Here is a 21,090-nt window from a genome sequence, read left to right on the forward strand (position 1 = left end):
AAGTCCCGGCACCATTATTCCTTTCCAAATACCTCTTAGTACTTCATATCTGTTGTACCCCCATAATGCCCTATGTTTCATTATCCCGGCGTCTCTTCGTCCTTTTGCCCTAAGTGCCTGTTCGTGCTTTTCCGTGTATATCTTCCCTTCATTTAGCCATATCTCGAGGTATTTGTATTCGGCCACTTTGGGTATTTCGCGGCCTTGTATTGTAAGCACCTGGTCAGTTGTATCGTTAAAAATCATCACACCTGATTTAGTTGCGCTAAAACTGATTCCTAGAGCGTCTCCTTCGTCTCCACAGCAATTAACTAAAGTTTGTAAATCTTCCTGGCTATCTGCTAACAGTACAATATCGTCAGCGTGCGCATAAGTGCGATAATCAACACATGCACGGTTTTGTTGAAAGGGCTAGGAAAAGAAAAGGGCTAAGCGTGAGCTTCGCAGTGGCAAAACATGCAGTTTGTGCATGAAAGGTGGGGGCTGCATGAAGGAGATTTTGCGGCCAACCGCCATATTGGCTTCCTGTGCAGCACTCTGACAAAACCAGGGCGGCTGTGTGCGGGCAAACAGCTAGTATACATCCGCCAGCAGCCTTCGTAAGTCCTGCGCACATTACTCTGGATTTCACAGTGCAGAACTTCACGACTGGCTGATAAATATGGCGAGCCTCCGGTGACTGCGCCAGAGGCTCCAAAAGGTTTGTTACTGTCGCGTTCATTGGAGCGACTTTCTTAATGTTCGCTAGCGGCAGTCTGTAGCGACGCATCGATGAAGAAAGAACATTCTTGGTTTTCGTGCAGGAATTCTTTGCACTTCTTCTTCGTCAAGTGATTGCCCATTGATAACGCAACTTATCCAAGCGCCATCGCGAGCGGCCCCAACCTTCACTCTATCAGGAAGACATACTAATCACAATTCGCCCAGAACATTTCTATCGACGAAGAAAAGGTTAATAAACGGAGCCGGCAGCTTGAGGTGTTCCCTTAAGGGCGACGCTTCGTGCTAGCTAAAAGATACAGCGCTCGAGAGAACAAAATAAAAACAAAAACCACCTGTAGAAACCTTACACGATTAACCCGTCTTTGCGCAATTTTTTTTTTAAGATTTTTTCTTTTCTCTCATCACCGCCTTCTCTGCTTTTCATGGGTCCGAATCGGTCGCAACCAAAAACCTGCCCATCCGTGGTTTTTCTGTCGGCCTTTGTTCATTCCCGTTTGGCTCCTCTTTGTCTGTCCTACCCCTCCCAGTGCGTTCCCCGAAACGGCGCGGAGGCGCTCACTCTACAACCCACGACCGAACTTTTTTTTAAGCCGCCCTTCCGACCACGCTCCCCAAGAGGCTTCCATGAAGTGGCGAGGAGGTTCCGATTCTGCTTGTTCACTGTGCCAGGTCGCTAGAAGTACTCCCCCGCCTTTCCTGTGTTTGTTTGGAACAGGTTTTTTTTTTCTCTCCTGGGGTTGGGTTGAGTGTCAAGGGATGGATGTAGCTGCGAAAACACGCTGGCACTCGCTATTCCTCGTTGAATTTGTGATATACAGTTTTTTGCGTCTTTCCTCGTGTTGCTTGATCAATCCACGATCGAAGATGACATCGCCTTCCATGCGTACGTCCAGTGCAAGTATGGTGGAACCCTGTCGTCCTTGTCTCAGTGTTGAATAACTTCGCTCCGAAAGACGTGAGTGGTGAACATTTGACCGGTGGAGGCCACGGCGGTGAAGGCGGATTTTATTACAGCGACGTCGTGCTGCTAGGACGTAAGTACGCATTTTAAATCACTGTTCTTTAAGTACTGCCTCCGTCTCGGTTATATGCTCGGCGTCAACAGAAACGTTCTAACTGACCAGTGTCTTTTTAACTAAAACTTTGTAGATTGCGCAGCGTAGAGGGATGAAATAGCGCAAAATTTTCTTTCAGTTACATACCGAAATTGCTTGTCCTTCATGATAACACGACTAAGCTAAGTTTTATAGTTTGTATTCTTTCTTTACAGAGGTATATGGTGTATACGTGGGAGAGCAATCATCGATAAGCGTCCTGAGGTGGAGCGGCTCAAGGCTTTGAATAAACATCACGCATCGCATCGAAGCGGCGGTGTGTGCCATAAATAATGAAGGATGACCACGCAAGCATCGGAATCGTCCGAGCAACCTGTTTACACACCAACAATGTTACGACGCAGATTTGCAATACATTATTGATTCAAATATGGAAGGCGTGAGGTGCATTCACGGTAGTGAGCATTGCCAATGCTCAGGGCCTGGCGTCTTGAGACGCCTGGCTTGCCTGTGGCTTGTCTGGGTCCGCGAGGGCCCGCAATTCAGAGCCCCGTTTGTGCTACTGGGGTATGCATTTGTAATTATTGCATACAGGTCCACCTCGGGAATGGAAGTTTTATTCCTTGGGCAACGTGGGCAGCAGTTATGGTCGCACCCAAAGATTCGCGTTTCTGCAAGGACGCAGCCTTTGACGACTCCACAACTCCTGGAAAGGAGCGCTACAGGGGAAGCTTGCCATCGGAACCTGAAGTCAGAAGCCTCCACAGTGGGCAGAAAGCCAATGACCCCTGAAAAGCTACAAGCCATTGGCCGTAAGTTGCATAGTGCTCAATGCATTATGTTGTGTGTCAATGCGCAATTAAATGATAAGCTGAGGGCATTATGTACTACCAATCATATTTTCTTTTCTGCAGGTGCTTTTGTCTACTTCATTGGCCAGCACCCTGTAGAGACCCCAGCGCCGGTAGATCGTCGCAAAGAGTTAAATTATTACCTCAGTGAGCTGGTTCAAGACATGCGAAAAAATAAACATCTTTTGGAGTTTTTGATGCATTATAATACTCACCAAGCTACCAATACTTGGTAAAAGCTGGGAGCAAATAACACAATTGCACATCGACTGCAATACGAGTCGCTGATAATCGCAGATTACCAGTTTCTGAGGCTCTGTATATTGCAGCATTTGGCATGTACACTTATGGCCCCAGTTTTTGGGCAGATTTAGTCCAAGTGGGATATATTTGAAGCATTTTATTCCTGCCTTTGTCCTGTGATACAGGGCCTTCCTGTATAATACGGGCCTAGCCTGTAGAATACAGGACTGTCCTGTATGCCGGTGTGAATTTTAAACCAGAACCACATACCGGGTTATTGTACAGGATTTGCGATACCGGATTACCGGAGTATCCTGTACAAAACAGGAGAGTCCTGTATTATACAGGACTGTCCTGTTTTATACAGGATATTCCGGTAATCCGGTATCGCAAATCCTGTAAAATAACCCGGTATGCGGTTCCGGTTTAAAATTCATACCGGATTTTTCAGTAGGGTAACCAAAGTTTGTAAATCTTCCTGGCTATCTGCTAACAGTACAATATCGTCCGCATACATTAAACCCGGGAGTCGCTGCTCATCTACATTTCCGCCTAATCTGTACGACAGATTATAACCTAGATTACTTTCTTCTAGCCTTCTTCACATATTTATCACTTAAAGCATGAACAGCAGCGGTGATAGAGGACAACCTTGCCTTAATCCGTTGTGCACCCCACAGTTGTGTTACTTTTTTTCCCTTCCCATGTAATTTCAACTTCATTATCTCGGTAGATTTCCTGTAGAAAATCAATTACCTCACGACCGATACCTAAATCTTTCAATATGCTCCACAGGAGTTCCCTGTTCACGTTATCGTATGCACCGCTTATGTCCAGAAAGGCTAAAAACAGAGGTCTGTTTTCCGCCTTAGCTCTTTCTATGCTTTGGGCAAGCACGAACAGGCTATCATCTAAACGCCTACCCCTTCTGAACCCATTCTGAAGTTCTCCGAGTATTCGATTACCTTCTACCCATGCCTGCATTTTTAATTTCATCGCCTGCATTGCCAGCCTGTACATAAGAGACGTTATTGTAATCGGAGGGTAGGATTTGATGTTCATCTTATCTCTTTTCCCTTTATAAATCAAATTCATTTTACTCTGTCTCCAGCTGTGCGGAATTTGCTGATTTGTTATGACTGTCTCCAATGCTTTTATCAGCGCTTCCTTGCTTCTTGGGCCAAGTTCATTAATCAGCTTAATTGGCATTTCGTCTATCCCTGCGGATGTGGTTTTAGGAATATTCGCTTCCGCCCTTTTCCAGTTAAGACTAGTCAATTCTAAGCTGTTCTCTTTTGTGCTGTCCTGTGTTGCCGCCTCACTTGGGGAGATTACCCCATTGTCGTTGAGACGCAGCTATAGATGATGTAACGTAATTCACAGCATCGTCTCCCTCCAAACATTTTCCCTCAGCATCTATAATCTGTTCCTGCGTTCTTTTATTTGTTTTTCCCCACCAGCTTATATGGTACTTTAGTAAGTCACGCCAAAGCCCCACCTGGCGAGCGGATCGGATTTCTTCAGTTTTTTGCGCCGGCGGGAAAGCGTTTTCTACTAGTTAGAATGTATATTTTGGGCCAAAGTAACAAGAGTAAGCCCCGAAACGAATGCATCCGCGTGATTACGATTAGCACAGAAAGTTGCTGGTTGAACCAGTAGCGTGCCCGGAGGCCGCAGCCGCTGATGCCACTCGACGTAATCGAAGAAATTGTGCTACACCACAGCAGTGACCCTGTGAGGTACCTACCGAAGGCAGCAGTTTTACGCCACTTTAAGAACGGAGATAATCAAACCTATGGGTACGGGACATGCCATAATAACAGAGCGCCACCCACAAACTAACAGCCGGTGCAAGGGTTTCAATCGTACGTTGGCTGATGCACGCAGCTTGTAATACGTCTTCTCCTATCTCCGTGATTTTGGCTAATTCCTATCCGATGCCCAGTTCGTCTGCATTTTGTCGCAGCCATCGCTTCTGACTGTTTTCGGCCAAGGCATAGAGCGAACTGACGCCAACAAATGGGATGTTTACGAAGTTGCATGCCCACTCCGCTATGCACGCGAACCGGTAGCCCAGCGCGTGAAGCAGCATCAACGAAGGAACAAGAAATCACACGACTTCAGGCTACGTGGCGATGTGTTCTGCCCTCGAGTCCTCGTGCACTTCAGTATGCCTTCTCGACCCGTAGCGGTAGCTTCGCGGTTTGACTGCCTCGCGTGCGGCAGATGCGGGAGGCGATCCCCAGTGCCGCCAAGTACCAACTAGTGGTAGAGTAGGTACAAACTTTCCGCTGGCCTGCTGTCTGTTTATCTGGGAATAAATAATCGTAAAATAGGTATTTCACCCCACAATGAGTAGTGTCCATTACCTTGCGTTATGGCACTATTTGACCGCGCTGGCTTTATGCCATAAACAAGCGTCATCATCAGCATTACCTCTCGGTCGGAAGGAAGGACCACCACACTGCTTCACCGTTACCACCGGCCGCGCCATGTGCTTGTTCAAGCATGCCGGAATAACTGGTAAAATGTGCACTACACCGGATCCAAGCGAGACACCGTCAACTTCTAATGCCTAGAGCATTGCCACACTCGTCTGTGTGCCAGTGATCACGGCAACATTAATTCAGTAAACAGAAAGAATAGCGACGGCCGCGTTTCAGCGAAGCCCAAACTCGGTGGTTGTGGCAGGTGACACCCGGGAGATTTATGCTGAAGGGTTTTTTTAGGCCCTCCCTTCATGTCAGCGTGAACATCATCGAACTTTAACCGAGCCCCACGCAGAGCAGACCTCCGGGCGCAGTGCCGCCGAAAATGGACAAACTTTGACTGCTCGCTTTAAGGAGGCAGTTAAAGATGCTCACGCCTGCGTTTATTGCTAGAATGCATAAGGCACCATTTTAAATGCTGATATCAGATTTTATTGTCGTGCCAAAAATTTAGTGCTTAGTCCAATTTACGTGCAATCAAATGTTCAATTCTTCTACTTTATTTTAGTTCTATTTCGCAGATACGGTTTTCTTGTAGTTGAGTTGACTCCTTTTTTCTTTGTATTCATTTATTTGCAAACCCCATAAACCAGCTACTTCTCACCTTAAATTGAAAAACAACATCTGCTCTAGTTGTTACGGTGAGAGCGCTCGTACAGTTTGCTCTTCGTCCTCGTCTCTAGAGCTGTTTAATCATTATGTTTACAGCTTATTTTGGTGCGGTTTTACTGGCTGAATATGGCTGATGCAGATTTAACGCGTTATTAACTTGTATGCATTTACTGACGCCGCCGTACCTTAATTTAGTTTTACGGTTCAGACTGGGGCTCGTCTCAGTGGATGTATTCTCTTTTGACTTCCACGGTAAAACAGCCCGGAAAAAACACGAGGACGGAACAAACACGACAACACGAGCGCTGACTTTCAACTGACGATTTATTACGCACATGTGTACATATATAGCATTCCCGCCAAACACTGAACAGAACAAAAAAACCCAAGTCAGCGCTCGTGTTGTCGTGTTTGTTCCGTCCTCGTGTTTTTTCGGTTTGGTTTTGTGGGGTTTAACGTCCCAAAGCGACTAAGGCTATGAGAGACGCCGTAGTGAAGGGCTCCGGAAATTTCGACCACCTGGGGTTCTTTAACGTGCACTGACATCGCACAGTACACGGGCCTCTAGAATTTCTCCTCCAAAGAAATTCTAGCCGCCGCGGCCGGGATCGAACCCGCGTCTTTTGGGTCAGCAGCCGAGCACCATAGCCACTGAGCCACCGCGGCGGCTCGTGTTTTTTCCACGCTGTTTTACCATGGATAGTAATAACCAACTTGCCCACCTTTCTGTAATTCTTTTGACTTGTTCTGAGATATTAACATCTTCGCATCAGGTTTTGTTTTACTGTACCGGCTGAATCCCACTCATCTGGATTCAACTTCTTTTTTGTAGCTTGTATTGCTTCTTTTTACCTTTGCACTTTGTTCTGGCTTTGTTAGTTCGTTTTTATCTCGTTCGAGGGGGGCACTTAATTCTTTAGACCGAGGTGCAGGGATGTGGGTTTAGCAATTTTCTTGCTCACAGTAATTTCGCAGCTTTCCAAACGAACAGACAAGATAATATCCCATTCCTGGGGAAAGTTGGAGGGATGTAGTTGGCACTTATTCTCGGACGGGAAAAGCATTTCTAGTCCTCCGGTGCGTCTGCTCTTCGTTGAAGAAACGACTTGCTCGGAGTCGTCGGCTTAACTTTCGGACTTCCCTGATGCGGCAGTGCGGCTGGTTACAGTTAGGTTCAAGGGGGTGACCAGTTGCTCCCTTTGGCCGCTTGCGGTAGTAGAAGCCTTACACCTTCAAAAACAGTGACACATGCCACCTGATTTGATGACCCAGTAACACTTGAGCAGAGCTTACCAGTCGGTGTCGAAGGGAGGTCACAGATTTCCCCGTTAATCTTAAATCCAATCTGGAATGTTGATCTCGACAAGTTGCTTTTTTATTGATAAAAAAAATGCACGCAAAGTGCTGCCAGACGTTATTTATTTAAGCGCGGGACCAAGATTTTCCCAGCGAGAAGTGAAAAGCCACCAGCATGATGCCAATGACCTCTGCGTCCTAAGATGTCACATGCCGGTTCGACTGACTGATTTCTTTGCTGGTTTTATTTTCCATTCTTTTTACCTTACCCTAAATAATGTTTAATATTGCCTGCCACTCTTAATCGAAATTACCTCGTTTAACTCACCGCTGCCTACTTATGCTTTTCTTCAATTGTTGGTGAGGTAGAACTCGCGAACAAACATTAACTTTTTGGCAAACCACTTGAAACCAAACAGCGACGACTACACGCCACCAAAAATATTACACAGAATAAAATTCAGCACGGCTTGATGTTGAAACAGACTGTTCTAACAACAGGCTACCCTCTCTATCAGTAGTCGTTAAAGAGGAATGGACAAAAAAAATTCTAAGGACAATTACCATTCTCCCTAATGAGAAATTTGAGCGCAGCTATGTCGTGAGCAGCTGCTCGTTTCTAGTACGGAAGCACTGAGATGAAATTGAAACCAATAACAACTGATGAAAACCGTTCCTCGGGGTACAACATGCAACAAAAAAGGCTCCTGAAAGCATGGTTTATTCTCCGCTACCACATACATAAATTTGCATAAAATTTGCTAAGAAACGCCGTCTCTCTCGGTGACAGTGCAGTTGAAAGCGTGCTGAAGAAACCCTGGCGTGTGTCGGCCATAGCGAAAGCTTCTATGATTTTATTGCCGTCCCTGTCATTGCACGTGGCCAGTACACAAGTTTTGTCCAAATAAGGCTTCCTTTTTTTGACACGACTCCCAACTTTTGCAGTGATCTCCGACAGTGCCAGGAGCACTGATGAGCCCCAGGTTTCCTGAATGTCTTTGTCTCGTTTCGTCCTTGTATCCACTCAGCGCAGTGAAGCCACATTGAAATACCAACTAGTTTCTTTTGTCGCCTTGATAAATTATTTTGTACGCTTCAGAAATATAACAGGACTGCTCCACGTGCGTCTAACCCGCGAAATGTCGGTGCTGCGATTGACACGTTTACTTCTGCTGACGCAGGCCTTCCTGTTAACGAGGCATGACAGTGGCTACCCGGACACTTCATTCCGGAAGAAAAGTGGCTTTCATCACTACGGCTGCAAAGTTTGCCCCACGGACGGTTCTGACGGATTCGACGCTGCTCGTCACGAACATTGTCCTGCCTTGTCGGTGGGTGTGGTGGACTGGCGACTACAAAAACGGTCTGGCGTCACGGCCACATCGGGGCGTGGAACCGGTGAAATATATCGGTGCTGCGATTCACACGCTTACTTCTGCTGACGCAGGTTGGTGTGCAAAATAGTGTTTTTATTTTTTCCGGTAATGCCCCACATGTTATTTTGCAGCATGCGTGATTCTCATGCAGTTAGACATCACATTAGACGCCGGTTCGTACTGTTGAGAAACGCTGCATTTTTCTTTTTTTTTTAACGTCTTTATTTCTGCATTTAGTAGGCCGATACCTTGCGGCAGAACTAAGGTGCTTCATGGAGGTTGGGGTGGGGGAGTGGTTAAGGGTGGGGGTGAGGATGGGGGTGGGGGTGAAGGTCGGAGTGCGGGTTGGGGACTGGTGTCCACTTCTTCCTCGAGGTAGTGTCGTCCCGAGGTCGGCTCCGCGAAGTGATGGCCTGGCCCTTCATCTTCCTTGAAGTAGGAAAGAAAAGTTCGCCAGAGCCGGAGTGCGTCTGATGGCCCGATGTGCGATGGCGGATCGACCCATTCCTGCAGGGTTCCAGGTCGAAGCCCGCCCAGGGACTTGAGTGCTCTTTCCCGTACTGCGTCAAAGGTAGGGCAGCTCCACAGGAGATGTTCGGCCGTGCCTCTGGCAGGGCACGTCGGGCACTGAGGAGTCGGGTATGAGCGCGGGTTTATGAGGTGCAACTTCGCTGGTGATAGAAGCTGGCCGGTCTGGGCTCGGCGAAGGAGCACTGCCTCCACTCTCCTTAATGCGCTATGTGGACGGCGATATAGTTGCTCAGGGTTGGCCAAGTGCTGGAGTATGCTGCGACGATAGCGTTGTGCGCGATGCCATGTCTCCGCCCTATCCATATGGGGCGATGACGGGTGCGCAACGTCATCATGGGGCCAAGAAGCGGAAACGAATGTGGATCCAGGCAAAGGTGCGGAAAGAGCTGCTGCGCGCGCTGCCTGGTGTGCCTTTTCGTTTCCAGTGATTCCTTCGTGTGCAGGAATCCATTTGATAATGACAGTGTAGCCCTCCTCTCGCAGGCGACGGGCTTCTGTTCGAATAGTGTTGAGAACGGCATAGTCAGCTCCCCCTGCGCGGCAGGCGGTGTACGCTGCTTGTGAATCTGTGTAAACATGGTAGGTGCAAGGAGCCGGATCTTGTCTTTCTACTATTCGAGTAATGGCAAGTCGTATGGCCATGAGTTCGAGATTGGTGACGGTGTGTTCCTCGGAAAGCCGTTGAACTACTGAGGTATCTGACACAGAATCGTGACAAGCTATAGCGGCACAATGTTGAAACTGAGCGGCGTCCGTGTATAGTTGGATGGCTCCTTCCTGGGCTAACTTGTATGATGTCTTATCGTGCCGTTTGGCGGCAGCTTTGCGCCTTTGAGGATTAGCCGAACTCATATTCTTTGGTAATGGCATACCATCTACTAAGTCGATCAGTTCCCATGGCGGGGCAGCGGACGAAAGTGGCTCTAAGTTGTCAACGTTGTAGCCTAATGCCCGCAGGATCTGTCGGCCAGCCGCCGTTGTGGAGAGACGGACTCGCTGGGCTAGCGATTGCTGCTCTGCCAGATCCTGTAGGGCATTGATTTTGCTGCATGCGTGTAGGTTCACTACTGGGCAGTACTGCGGCAGACCAGTAACCAGGCGCATCGCCTTGCGATTGATTCGCTCAAGCTGAAGGCGTTGGGTTGCGTTAAGCCGCATGTACGAATATGCGTACAGGATTTTTGATGTTATGAGTGCCAGGGTAATCTGACGGAGCCCCACCTCCTTGATTCCCCATCCACGCGCAGAGACGCGGCGCATAAGGTGTAATGCCTGATGACAGCTATGCATCGTGTTGTGAAGCCAGCTTTTGGCTCCTCCATCCTCGTCAATAAGCATGCCGAGTATACGGATTGTTTGTTTCCGGCAGATAATTGAGTGCCCTAAATGAAGAGAGATAAGTTTGCGTTCGGCCTCGGCTCTTACCCGCGAACCATTTAATACAACCACATACTCGGTTTTTTCGGGAGAGGTTTCCATTCCACACTTCTTGATGTATTCATGGACGGCATTAAGGCCTGTTTGTAGGGCTAGTTCTTGCTCTGCAGGGGACCCTGAATTAGTCCACAACGTTATATCGTCCGCATACACGGCAAAATTAAGACCGGGTATCGACGACAGCATTGGCGGGAGACCTGACATAGCAATGTTAAAAAGAGCCGGTGATATGACAGCGCCTTGGGGGACACCTGTTTGGTTATGTTGCCATTCACCCTGAGTATCTCCAACCATTACCGAGAAAGTTCTTTCTGCAAGAAAGGCTTTCACGAAGCGGTAGAGGTTGCCGCCTATCCCCACTTCCTGTAGCCGGCGAAGTATGGTCGAGTGGGGCACGGAATCAAACGCCTTTTTGACGTCTACCCCAACAACCACTCGGAGCTGTGCGCTGCTAGGGTATGCGAGAACGTCGTTATAAAGCCTTCTGAGAATGTCTTGGGCACAGAGCCCTCGACGAAAACCTACTTGCATAGGAGACAGGACGTTGTACTTGTCTAAGTACCATTCAAGTCTTCTTAGAGCCATACGTTCCATGACCTTACAAAGGTTGGACGTCAGCGATATTGGCCTGAGGTCTTGTAATGTTCGACTTGGCTTGCCAGGTTTTGGAATTGGTATTACCACTGACTTCTTCCAGGCAAGAGGAAGATCACCGTTGGCCCAGTACTTGTTCATCTCTTTCAAGAGGGCAACTTTATGTGACTTGGGAAGGTTCAGAACTGTTGAGTAGCGTATACCATCCGGCCCTGGGGCGCTATTGTGATTGGAGTCATACAGAGCTGCCTCCAGTTCGTCTAACGTGAAGGGAACGTCGTAATCGTTTGATGTACCTGATACGGGGTCCGCAGGCAAGACATCTGCATTTTCAGGTTGGAGAAAAAATACCTTCCCTGCTTGTATAGCTAACTTCGCCGGGGAGACATTCAATTTCAAGGCCATGCATTGGGCAGGGGAAATTGGCTTCTTGCGTCCAAGGATAGCTCGAAATATGTGCCAGGCCTTCGATAAGTTAGCTGCTCCATTGAGTGAGTGGCACAGCAGCTGCCAGTCTTGGAGAGCGAGCTGCAGAGTATACTTCTCAACTTCTTGACTGATGCGAGTGAGAGCACGCCTCCGATGGGGTGTCCGGCCTGATCGGCGATACGCCTTGAGAGCCCGAAGCCTACGATTCCACAGATTCAAAAGGTGGGAATCCGGCTTTGGGGCATCAAACTTGACTGAAAGCTTCGTTGTAGCTTTCTTCTTGGCATCGCTGATCTGAGTAATGAGCTCGTCTAACCCTGTGGGAGCGTTCACCGTACCGAGCATTCTACGAAAATCGTCCCATGAGACGTGCTCCTCTATTCGACGGCGTTGTTGCCGCTGTAATGACTTTCGCCCTCGAGGAGCCCATGAGACCACCACGGGATAATGATCACTGCCCATGACATCATCAGCCCTCGACCATAGGATCTCACTGGGATGAGACACTAGTGTCAAGTCGGGGGAAGTGTCTTGTTGACCTTTGTGCTGGCCAAGGCGAGTAGGTAGCGTGAGGTCGTTGGCTATGGTCAGTTTCGCTCTGACAATTTGCTGCCAAAGGTGCCTTCCCCTAGCATCTGAGTGATGATATCCCCAGCGGCTGTGCATGGCGTTAAAATCACCCCCAACTACAACGCGATCCTGGGGATATATCCTTAAGAAGTGTTCTACAAAAGACATATCTACTCGATATGTCGTAGTACCGAATGATCGCGCATAGATTGAAAAAACTAAGGCTTGTTGGTCGCCATCTAAGCTAAGGCGTACTCCCGCTACCTCCTGCGTCTGCGTGCACCACGCGGAAGTATCTAGTTCAGTGTGGGCCGTGCGCGACAGAACAAGAACGCATGCCTGCCCATTGGCTATTGGAGGCGCAGATCGCGATCCTGGCCCGGGACGCCGGTGCTCTATGGAAGGGGTGCAGTAAGGTTTGTACCCTATTAGATTGGGCTTATTAATGCCAGTCTCCTGAAGCAGGACAGCTAGAGGAGGCGTTGGCGTGATGGACAGTCTCCTCTGAAGTTCCGCTTGTTTGCGACGGATTCCCCGGCAGTTCCATTGCAAGAACCATATAGGAGAGTCCGAAGCAAAAATGTCATGTGGTTTCGCGCTAATTCCTGCCATTATTAAACTGAAAGGTACGCGGAAGTGAAGATGATGTGTGCCCAATTTCGGGCTCTTGATTCGGAGAAACCTGTGACATTCCCAAGAGTGGGAGCATACGCTTGATCACCTCGGCAGTGACCAGTTCGATAATGCGCGTGAGCTGGTTTTCATCTAAGTGTAGCGTACGCGAACTATCTTTTGCAAGATTCGTTTGCGCGTCGCGTTGCGTATCACGGAGTGTTTCAGCGTAAGCCCGATGAATGCGCGCTTGCTTTGGTGCCATCGCGGTATGCTCAAAAACTGCGGTTAGAGATGAGGTGGCATTCCTTTGACTATTGCTCTCAGATTGTGTGGAGGGCTTGTGCGCGCCTTGCCGTTTACTTTTATGTTCGTTGTCTCGTGTCTTCTGCTTCGGCTGACTTTGTAGTGGAGGGAAGTCCTGATTAACAAGCACAATTGACTCCGAGGCTGATTGCTGTGTACTGACAGGGCTCTTGGGCGCCGTCGTCGACACCGTTTGGTTACCACGTAGAATCTCGGCTTGTTGTTTGCGTTCTTTTCGTCGCGATACTCGGATACGACGGAAAATGCCATTCCTCAAGGTTTTTGTGGCCTGCCGCCGAGCAGGGCACTTTGGGTCCGTGGCTACGTGGGGACCTCTGCAATTGCGGCATAGTGGTTCCGTCGGACAAACCTCGAGGTTTCCATGTGCAAGGCGACCGCAGTACGAGCATCGACGTTGGTCGACCAGTGGACACGAAATTGCCCTGTGTCCGATTTTGTGACAGGTCTCACATATGATAGACTTCGGGTGATAAGGTGTCACCGGAAGCAGTATGCTGTACAGATGAATTTTTCGGGGAAGTCTAGAGCCCTCAAACGTGATTAGAGCTGCTCCGTTCTTGCCCATAGGCCTGGCGTTTATTATCCTGCACGAGTAGCACGTGAGGTTTGCCATGAGCTGTTCGCTTGTTAACCCGTTGGCACGATAAATGACCCCGCGTATCTGGCCGGGGCGTATGGTTTCATAACCTTGGATAGGTGTCTCCTTTCCAGAAATTAGGAGAGACTGCAGTCCAATCAGATGGTCTCTGGCATGCATATGCGATATGTCGACAGCAAACTGATTGCTTCGTTCAAGGGGCCGTACTTGAAAGCCAGAGTGAAAATGAATTTTCCGAAGCTCATTAGCAACAGCTTCGTGCAGCCAGTGTGCGGGGAGTGTCCCTAGTTGTCCAGGTGAGGTTAGCTTAATTATCACAGTGTATTTAACACTGATTGGATCGGCGGCTGCGGCCTTGTTCTTTCGCCTAACAGGCTGCCAATCATCTTCTTCAGTATGATCATTATCAGCCAGTTGATCGATTCTGCCCATAGGGGTGACTATGGACGCTGAGGCACAGCCTAGCGATCGATAATGCGCATCCGTGAAGCGAGCATTTATAGCTATCTGCGAGAGGGCATGTTTTACGCCGTGTCGTTTGTTCTCAAAGCGAGTGCTTTCTTGAGCCATCCGCGAGGTGCCTGACCCCATCCTAGGTTGCTTGGCAAATTTCGAAAACGGAAAAGTGCAAGATCCTACCTCGGAAGGGGCGCTTCCCGGCTTGTTTTCCGTGGAAAGAACAGAGAATGGGTTGGAGACAGGTATCGTCGCAACCACTTGAATGGCTTTGTCATCTGCCATGCTTTCTTCGGCGCCGAGCACGGCGTCAGGTTGGGCCGCGTTATCTGTGCCGCTGCAAAACGATGTTACCGCGGCGTCTTGCCGAGGCTGCTGCGAAGCCATGTTGGCGGCTTCGGCGGTAGGCGTATCCGATGCATCCGGATGGTTTCCTGGGGTAGTCGTTGACGCGGAAGCGTTGAAACCGTCGTCCACAGGTGGAGAGGAACACGATGGGGGTGGCCCATTCATTTTTGGGAGCCTAGCCCAAAAACGTCCGGGCCAAAAAGCTTCAAAAAGTCGGAGCGATGCGAACGTGCGTCTGTTCGAGACGGCTGCTTGCAGCGCCACCTGCATTTTTCTTTATGGCGACGTGGAGCAAAATCCAGGCCTGACCTTCCGAGACACGAATAGTGCACTCGTTGCTGCAGTGAATTGCCTACCACGAATTCCGGAAGTACAAGAAAATATTCTTAAAGAATTGGAAGCTCTGCGTTCTAGAACACCCAGAAATAATCGAAAACAAAAACTGAAGGTCTTCAAAAATTGAAGGTCTGCTTGAACAGCCAGCCAACGCTGAAAAGGACGAGTTGAAATCCCGACATAGCCAGCTGACAAGTGCTCTAAATGCTGTGCTACCAAAAAAACACGACATGGAAAACCGGTCCCGTAGAATTAACTTACTGTTTTTTGGTGCTTCAGATGCGGACAAAGAATCATGGAATGGTTAGGAGGCTAAGGTCATATCAATCTGCGACGAAATCTAGGTGTTAAAATTGCTCCCGCTGCAATTGAGAGAGCGCATAGAATAGGCAGATATGCTGAAAAGAAAAAGAGACCAATCATTGTTAAATTTAACTTGTTTAAGGACAAACAGCGGGTTCTTTCTGTTGCATCTAAATTTAAGGAAACCGGTTAACAGGTGAGTGAAGACTACTCGCCCAGTGTGCGTCAGTCAAGGAGCACGTTAAGTGCGTTTGTCCGAGGACTAAACGCTAACTATGCGTCAAAGTACGATAAGCTAATAATTGATGCTAAAGCATAAGTTTTCGACAGCGTTACTGATTCTGTTCGTGAACTTGTGCATTACCAATCATGTACCCCTCCCCATCATAATAAACACTTTATGAGCCAGCTATCTTTTCTTATCGTGAATTGTCGGAGTGTTAGGAACAAGACTGCTGATTTTTCCAGTTTAGTAGAGGTGACACAGGCTCACGTTGTCACTGGAACTGAGTCTTGGCTTGACCACAATATAACAAGCTCTGAAGTTTTTCTCTCCTGCTATTTAGCATATCGAAAGCATCGAGACACGCATGGCGGTGGAGTGTTTATTCTTGTACTCGACGACATCCAAAGTGCACCAATCAGCCGTGATAATGATGGTGCAGAATCTGTGCAGTGCAAAATAAATTTGTCAAATGAAGAGAGCCTTGCCGTAGGATCATTCTACCAAGTTCTAACAACCCGGAAATATTTAACAGTGCATCGAGATCGCTGTCAAACTTATCATCAGATATGATTATTCTGGGAGGCGATTTTAACATGCCTGATATTTATCTGCTGTGCTATATTGGGTTTAATGGCGCATAAGCATCTCAGGGTTTCATGCGCCAAGTACGTGGTATAGAAAAATTGTTTTGCGCAGAATTTTATAGCTTTGCTAAATCGACGGTGGTGTAAAGGGCCTAAGCAGTTATTTAGTTCTACCTATTGATAAAGAGCAATGATTTTAGAAATGGCTGTTAGCGGGAAATTTTAAAGGTCCGGTAACCTCGGCGGCCATCCGCAGAATTTTTCCAGGCTAGCACTAATGGTGACCTTATTTACAGAAAGGGATTTCTGCTGCACTGCCTTTATCTCGACTAACTCGAACTCCTCGTTTACCTGAGCCACTTCTCGGGTGCCGCAATGGAGCGTCCTTCGCCGAGAGCTTTTTTTAGGCACTGGATCCTCCCCTCCTGCTGCAATACTCTAACCAGAGGGCTCATCAGATATGTTCAATAAAAAATAAAAAAAATAAATAAATAGCAAATCACGCTGCAAAGTAAATGCGGGGCAGTCTCAAGTTATCTCCCCTCTTCTCTCCGCTAGCTTCCCACTGCTCTTTTTGAGCCGCTTCTTTAGCAAGGCCGAGCACGGTTACTACCGGCCCGCATAGTCGTGTTTACTGAGCGGCTACCACACACCACATATACCCCATGGGACATACATACCATCTCATATATGAGATTCTGAAGCCAGGTCACGTTTACACGCTTGCGAATCAAGCTCGACAAGACGCAGGTAACAGGAGTCAAAACCATCATTGCTCCCTTCCCAACCTCATTCATCCGCACACTTATTCTCGGTCACATAATTTATTCCTCATATCTCTCCAAGAAACAACAGCCGGATAGGAAGCACGTAACACAGAGAGGCGCAGGTCGCTGGCGCCTGGCGTGAAAAACTTTAGTATCCCGTAGTGCCACTTTGAGGGATTGGTCAACAAAGGGCTCTGTCACCAGACATGAAACAAAAAAAGATGAAGAATGCTTAAGTTTCGCCTGTTGGTGTAGAACGCGATAGTGTTATCGCCGCCGCTTATCTTCAGCCGCTAACCGCAGCCGTGCGCGCGGAGAGGGTACCGGTTCCGGTCTTTACCCACGAAACACAAAACGTCTTACAAACGTCTCGGAACAGCTCCAAATGACTACAAACGTCTTGCGCTTCGTTCAAGCGTCTCATAGATGTCGACAAGAAGAAGTTTCCCCTGCGACGTCTCTTAAACATCTGCAGTCAGATGTTTGCTGTGAAACTTCTGTGAAACATCTGTAGTCAGATGTTTTCTAGACTTGTTTCTAACACGTGGAACTTGAGACCACGTCAAGGAGACGCGCCTAGCAATCAGCAGAGAGTTGCCGCCGTGGATTAAACATGCTGTAAATCACGGCACATAAATTAGATGGCTCTCCTGCTTGACGTTTCGAAGAGCAGGCGCGCCGGTGAAAAGACCGCTCTTTGTATTCGAACACTGAAAGCGCGTTTTCTCCTACGGAGCACGAAGCACGTTCCACATCGAGTGCAGCTAACCCGCCACTCGTAAGGCTGGGTTTAGGTAACATATAATGGCCCTGAAAGCCGAAGGTAGTTACGCGAGCGAAAAAATTTGCTTCATGTTGCGAACGCCTCTGTTACACCTCGGCTAGCTGGCGGCAGCACGCGGATTGACAGGCGCAGCGTACGCTGCCTTCGCCGCCTTCGCCGAGCTCGCTCGCGCGCTTATCACCCGCGCGCTATCGTATCGGCAGATCTTGGAGGCAATAATCTTTCTTGAGTCACGCCGCAGCTTGCTGCTTGGTGCATCTTGGTGTCGCTCCGCACGGTGTCGATGCAGGCTAGTTTGCCAAAGTTGTTTTTGACCGTTTCAAGAAGAAATAAATCTTAGTGCAAGCTGCAAGTGCTTAGTTTTACATGAAAGTATTAGATTCAATTTGTTTTTTGGTTCTTTGATGATTTGTTTATTTTTACGTTTAGAAATTTAGCACTTCATTTGGCCATTTAGCGTTGCAGAGGCTAGCGATAGCTACGCGTGCGAAGTGGATGCTGCGTACGTTGTACGTTTCGCTGCGCACTTTTTTCCGCGCTGGTTGGCACTTCACGCCGCTGCAGTTCGCAGTTTCCCCTTTTTCTGCGGTATCGTTTACTACCTGTGTTGCACTGAGATGTGAGCCTCGTTTTCCGCAAAAGTAAGTAACCTTCCATTTATTTTCTGTGGTGAAAGTGTCGGCCTTGCTTTAGCTAAGCCTCTAACGCGCCTGATTGAACGGTCGGCTAGTGTGTCACTCCTTTGGTTTACAAATCACAAAACAGTATCAGCCAGTGCTTTATATACCAAAGTGCTATTTGAGCTTTTGTTAAGTGTATACAGCTAGGCTGCTCTCGCATGCGAGTTGCTTTCTTTACCAAGGCGGTGACAAGGTGAACATGACTAAGCTTCAAACCAACCAGCTTTGTTTAAGCGTACGTTGATAAGGCGCGAATTTTTTCCTAGACATTGATTAAAGTCTGTGCTCACCCTGGGTATCAAAGAGAGGGGAATGATGCTGTGCGGCCGCATGACGACGGCCGGCGTGCAGGACGGGGGACATGTTGGACGGAAGGGGGAGGATCCGAAGATTGGGAGCCGGGGTGGGAATAGGGTTTTATTCTTGCCAAGGACTCTCATCTGGCCACCTGTGTGCTCTAATTCTTGCCGTGATTGCCGTCAGTGAAACTCGTGTTAAAAAGGCTTTGGTTATCTTCACTAAGGTATTTGTTTGGGCTAGTCGGTACATTGTTAAAACTGAAGGCACAGCGCACGAAGGACCTGTCCTGTCCTTCGTGCGCGGTGCCTTCAGTTTTTGGTTCTCTTAACTGCGTCAAGCTTTTATTTCATTACGATTGAGAGCCCCGCCACAAAGGTATACTTTACTCAGTGGTGCTGCTCTGTATGTGTGCAGGCTGTTTGACAGTGCAGTGAAGTACTACGGCTCTTTGCAGGCATGGCAGCTTTTATTTTTTGGAAAACCATTGCGCCGTGCACAGCTGGCGTTGTCCCTGCTTCACTGTGTACATTTCGTTTTGGGTACAGGCTGTTCAACAGCGGTTTTCAGAAGACCTCCTTGCCTGCTCAACTTCTCAAGTTTTGGTGAGCACGCTTTGCAGCTGACACCTTTTCTTTCACTTCAAGATTTCTTGTATAGGTCTAGGCTGTTTGCTAATGTTCATTCCACAAGCCCCATTATTTGTTTGTCCTTTAGAACCCCAACTGTTGGCCGGAAGAGCAAGGACTTGGTCTAGTTTCACGCAAATCAATCGCAGCACCTTGTACTTGGTTGTTCAGAAGACTTGGCCTGGAGATTGTTTCAGTTCTGAGGTGGGAATCTGGACAAATGCTTCTTGTGCAGTGGTGTAAGTAATCTCTTGCCCGCTGTTTGAGCTTCATCGTACAGATTAGAAAGGGCTTGTTTGGCAATGCAGTGTTAGGAGCCTCATGCACGCACACTTTTATTTGTCTTATCTTTCAGATGTGCCCCTGTGTGGCTGTCAAGGAAAGGTCCAAGATTTAACCCATCTCTGGTGTATACTGAAGTGATGTAGGTATTACCAGGTCAGCAGCATCTCTATGTTCTCGTGCGATGGTGCAAGATGTCAACCATCAACCACTTTTGATTCAGCCACATCTTGCAGGTAAGAGAAAGCCTGTTTGCAAGATGCAGCTTAGGAGGTTCTGTGGGTACAGTGTGCATCACAGTAAGGCAGTGCACTTGCTATTGACTGCTTGGCTTTCAGTGTCCATGCACGCTGTTTGAATTTTGCTTCTGTTAAAGGCCTCGACAGTGATTGACTGCTTGAGTTTATGGTGAGCCGTAGCACTCTGCTGAAATACCGCTTGCAATGACATCATATGCATATATGTTTTTGGTTAGCTTATTTTATTGCCTGTGCTGTCAGTCCTTGCCATTTCCTGGTCTTATTTGCTTCCGAGTCCTCATTGGCCATTCTACATGCACCTGACTGACTGTGCTTTTGGTTACTCTAATATTTTTCACTTCTGCAGGCTGCTGAACAGAACTGGATTTGACTTCCCCTTGTTACCGTCTAGTTGGCATCATCCTTGCAAGAAAAGCGATGTTCGGAACACCTAGCGAGCTCTTCATTGCCGTCCACATCACAGCAACTTGATCATCAACGCATCCGTTGTGAACAAGGCCTGGGGCCGAATGAATTTTTGATTTAACAATTGGTTGCTGCTCGACACTTTCCTGCCATCCAAGTGCTTCCCGTTGTAATGTCAGCCAAACCAGAGAAGCTACATCCTCCATGGCTTCTAACATTAATTTCCTGGTCCCTTTCTTTTTTTGTGTGGGTGTATGCACTGGATTCAATAAAGAGTAACACAATGACTGAAAAGTGTGCTAGCACATGCATTTATGGCTCATTACTACAGCCATACATCCCTTGTAATGTGGGCTTATTGTTCGGGTCATTGCAAATCAGCTTTGAGTTCATTTTTGAGTGTATACCAGAAAAATGAACTATAGCATTTTTAAAGCTTTAGAGGGTTTAAAGGCAGCACTAAAAATCAGTCTTCAAATGCGTAAGATATTACAGGCGCCCATTTCAAAAAAAAAAGGAACGTCTAAAAAAATTCTAGAAAAGTTCTACATCAGAAGTTTTCTAGCCGTATACAAGCGTAGCGTTAGCAGAGCTAATAGAGGGCTAGTAAACGTCTAAGTCTAAAACACTGCTTAGATGAAACTTCTTCTAGATGTCAAGTTTTTTTTCCGGGACTTTTTTTAGACGTCTAGTAGCGCTTTTTGTGTTTCGTGGGTAGACGTGACGGAGCCGCGGTAGCCACCTCACGAGCACCTTGATACTCTCGCTTTGAAAAGGGAAGATGAAGTGCAGCAAATACGTAGATTTTTGCCCAGCACACTGACATGAGTGCACAGTACCCACGGGGAGTCAACAAAATCTACTGGTGCGACACCGCGTGTCGCCACCACTAAATTGGAGCCTGTAGACATTCGCGGCGTCGCCTGTCGTAAGGAGTTCACTGCACATTAACTTCCCTACTTCGATGCACGCGTAGTTGACTTCAGTGCT

General features: G+C 47.9%; 1 long non-coding RNA gene across 2 annotated transcripts; it reads left to right on the top strand.

The window, feature by feature from the left end:
* Window positions 1–17,828: 17,828 nt before the first annotated feature.
* On the top strand, window positions 17,829–20,380 carry LOC149344963 (uncharacterized). 2 transcript variants are annotated; one of them, XR_016282804.1, is made up of 4 exons: window positions 18,918–19,129; window positions 19,242–19,392; window positions 19,509–19,671; window positions 20,042–20,380. It is a non-coding gene; the product is annotated as an uncharacterized LOC149344963 (long non-coding RNA). The 2 variants fall into 2 exon arrangements; XR_016282805.1 differs by lacking the exons at window positions 19,509–19,671; window positions 20,042–20,380 and adding an exon at window positions 17,829–18,188 and having other exon boundaries at window positions 18,942–19,129; window positions 19,242–19,476.
* The last annotated feature ends 710 nt before the right edge of the window (window positions 20,381–21,090 follow it).

The sequence above is a fragment of the Amblyomma mixtum genome, chromosome 5 (assembly GCF_055824585.1).
Source record: "Amblyomma mixtum isolate Tamu chromosome 5, ASM5582458v1, whole genome shotgun sequence".
Classification (NCBI taxonomy): domain Eukaryota; kingdom Metazoa; phylum Arthropoda; class Arachnida; order Ixodida; family Ixodidae; genus Amblyomma; species Amblyomma mixtum.